Source organism: Colobus angolensis, unplaced genomic scaffold (genome assembly GCF_000951035.1).
Source record: "Colobus angolensis palliatus isolate OR3802 unplaced genomic scaffold, Cang.pa_1.0 Scaffold359, whole genome shotgun sequence".
Lineage (NCBI taxonomy): Eukaryota > Metazoa > Chordata > Mammalia > Primates > Cercopithecidae > Colobus > Colobus angolensis.
The window spans coordinates 1894207-1898201 of record NW_012116921.1 but is presented as its reverse complement, the minus strand read 5'-3'; positions in this window follow the sequence as shown (position 1 = coordinate 1898201).

Below are 3995 nucleotides of genomic sequence, written 5' to 3'. Positions count from 1 at the left end.
GAGACCCAGGCTGGAGTGCAGTGGTGGAATCACAGCTCACCACAGCCTCTAACTTCTGGGCTCAAGCAATCCTCCTGCCTCTGCTTCTCTGAGTAGCTGGGACTACAGGCATGCAACAACACACCTGGCTAATTTTTTAGTTTTTGTAGAAATGGGCTCTTACTATGTTGCCTGGGTTGGTCTCAAACTCCTGGGCTCAAGCATCCTCCCACTTCGGCTTCCCAAAGAGTAGGGATTATAGGCATGAGCCACTGTGCCCAGCCTCTTTTTGTACAGCATTGTAAAGATTTTGGTTTTTATTCTAACATGGGTGGCCTTTGGTAGGTTTTGAACAACATAGTGACATGATCTGACATGTTTACTCTCTCTAGCTTATGTGCTGCACATACACTAAATAAGGCAAGAGAAGAGGCAGGGAGATCAATTAATTAGGAGGCTTCCACAATAATCGGAATGAGGAATGGGGATTGGGCCAAAGTGATAGTTGTGAAGGTAGTGAGAAATACCTGGTATATATTTTTTTTCCTTGTTGCCTTTTTAGGTAGAACTGGTAGGATTTTGGTTACTGAATGTGAGGTGTGAGGAAAGGAGGTTTTTGGCCTTTGATCTGGAAGAATGGAGTTGTAATTTACTCAGATAGGGAAGACTGTGGGAAGAGTAGGTTTAGACAGGGGTGGTAAGGAGCTCAGTTTTGACATGCTAAGTTTGAGATTACTAAAAATCCAAGATTTGCCAATTTGTATACGCATTACTTGTATACTTATCACGAATGATTGGGTTTGTTCTATGTCGGTTGCACAGTTTTGAAATTATACAAAGTAAACATTTAAAAAATGAAATTATAGGCCAGGCACGGTGGCTCACACCTGTAAGCCCAGCACTGTGGGAGGCCAAGGTGGGCGGATCACCTGAGGTCAGGAGTTCGAGATCAGCCTGGCCATGATGGCAAAACCCTGTCTCTACTAAAAACACAAAAATTAGCTGGGCGTGGTGGTGCATGCCTGTAATCCCAGCTACCTGGGAGGCTGAGGCAGGAGAATCACTTGAACCCAGGAGGCAGAGGCTGCAGTGAGCCGAGATCGTGCCAAAAAAAAAAAAAAAATTATAAAAGCAAAAATATAGTTTTTTATAAAAGCTGAGCTGAATGCTTTGAAAAGACTTGATAAAGGCAAATAGCTTACAAAAATTACCACCAAACTAGGTGTGGAGAAGACAAATGTAAAAGATTGGGTACAAAATTGTACAAATCTAGGGAGATTCTGCAGTCAGCGCTTTTCATGTACCTTTTCTCTCCTTTAAAAGTAAGGAAAACTCGAAATTCCAGATGATGATTTAGGGCAGGGGTCCCCAAACCCCAGGTTGCACAGCAGGAGGTGAGGGCCAGCGAGTGAGCATTACCACCTGAGCTCTGCCGCCTGTCAGATCAGCAATGGCATTAGATTCTCATAGGAGCGCAAACCCTATTACGAACTTGCATGTAAGGAATCTAGGTTGCGTATTCTTTATGAGAATATAATCCCTGATGATCTGTGGTGGACCAATTTCATCCCAAAACTATCCACCACACCCACCCCCGCACTGTCCATGGAAAAATTATCTTCCCCAAAACTGGCCCCTGGTGCCAAAAAGTTTGGGAACCACTGATTTAGTGGTTTAGTTTATGTAACAAAGGTATCTTGAAATGTAGAGTGAATCCATACTCCCAACTAAAGGCCTTGACACTATATCAAAAGATTGGCCAAAGAATGTACATTCATTCACTCATTAAAATTAAAATGTCAACGAAGCGCGGTGGCTCAAGCCTGTAATCCCAGAACTTTGGGAGGCTGAGGTGGGAGGATCATTTGAGGACAGGAATTCAAGACCAGCCTGGGAAACATACCAAGACCTCATCTCTACTAAACAGTAAAAATAAGCCAGGTGTGGTGACATGTGGCTGTAGCCCCAGCTACTCAGGAGGTTGAGGCAGGAGAATCACTTGAGCCCAGGAGTTAGAAGTTGCAGTGAGAACCACTGCACTCCAGCCTGGGTAAGAGAGAGAAAAACCTTGTCTCGCTCTTAAAAAAAAAATTGTCTATATCATTATGTATAATTTATTATGATTCCCTGCCATAGTATCCAGCCACCAACATAATCCCACATGTTCCACCTCTTGGTACTCACATCCTGTGTAATCCCCTCCCACACTGTGTCAGCATTGGTCTGTGTTACCAATGGCAGAAGTGGTAACACTTCAACATCTAGGTTATAAAAGACATTGTGTCTTTTACCTTGCTGCTATTTCTTGGATTATTCATCTGGGAGGAAGCCAGCTGCCGTGTCTTTTTTTTTTTTTTTTTTTTTTTGTAGAGATAGGGTCTCATTATGTTGCCCAGGCTGGTCTCACACTTCTGGGCTCAAACATTCCTCCTGCCTCAGCCGCCCAAAGCGCTGGGATTACAGGCATGAGCCACCATGCCTGGCCAGCTGCTATGTCTTAAAAGACACTCAGGCAGCTGAGAGGTCTAGTTGGTAGGAACTAAGGTCTCTTGCCAGTGGCTAGCAAGGGACTGAGACCTCCTGACAACAGACATGTGAATGAGAAAACCTTAGAAGTGAGTCTTCCAGCCCCAATCAGGCCTTCAGATGACTGCAACTTCAGGAGAGAACCACCAGACTAAGCCATTCCTGAATTCCCAGCCTTCAGAAACTGTGTAAGATCATGTTTGTTGTTTTGAGCTGCTAAAATTTTGGGATAATTTGTTGTAACAGATTGTGAATATAATTGCTTTAATATTTATTATCCATCTTTATATTCTACCACATTATTTTACTGGTGCTTTGTAAAATTCCTGGGACCATTCTCTTTTTTCTTTCTTTTTTTTGAGACGGAGTCTTGCTCTGTTGCCCAGGCTGGAGTGCAATGATGTGATTTCAGCTCACTGCAACCTCCGCCTCCCAGGTTCAAGCAGTTCTCCTGCCTCAGCCTCCTGAGTAACTGGGACTACAGGTGCACGCTGCCACACCCAGCTCATTTTTTGTATTTTAGTGGAGATGGGGTTTCACCATGTTGCCCAGGCTGGTCACAAGCTCCTGAGCTCAGGCAATCCACCTGCCTTGGCCTCACAAAGTGCTGGGATTACAGGCGTGAGCCACCATGCCCAGCCCCTGGGACCATTCTCACACAGAGTTATTATTAAATAAGAATTAGCAAAGTTCTGGAAGTCATTTCAAGTGCTTTCAAATTCAAAGCGCTTCTCTATATTCAAGTACTATGGTATCATTTCAATCATAGCAAATTAAAAAAGTTCTGTAATTTCCTAAATATAAATGTACTTTGTGAAAGGCTTCTGTGACACACATAAAAGACATATTTGATGTACCAGTTGCTTTGCTGTGGCTTTTAAGTAAAGAATAAAAAGTGTCATAGAAGGAAGGCTGTTTTTCTTCTCTGTAGTAGAATACAGTCCTTCCCTGCCCAGATGATTGAGGTTACTGTAGGGTTTTCACTGTTCAGAGAGAAAAAGCCAAAGAAAGAAGCTTAGCAGACAGAAGAGCTTGTGTAGCCTCATCAAAGATGTCAGTAGCATAATAAGAGAAAGAGATCGGGGGAAGAAGTGGCAGGATAAAGTATCAGAGAATACAGGGCATAAGAAGAAACACTGCAGAAAAAAACAGCAGTCAGAAGCAGCATAAGAACAGTTAGTTTGGAAAGATTAACAAAGCTATTTATAAAGATTTCCAGCAAAGCCCTATCAAGTCTAACAATAGGGCACTAAGATGTTTGCAGAGAAGCATTTTAAACATACACAAGAATTCAGAGAGAGATTACATTAAGTTCAGATAATGGGATCAAAGAAGATGCATGAGACAACAGAGTATGGCAGATAATGACAAAACAGAAAATGAGAATGAGATGCTGCTCGTTTCCCACTGCACTCCAACCCTGTATCCTAGCTAAGGAAAGGTTCTACTCATGTTTATATGGTTTTCTTATCAATATATTTCACTTTATA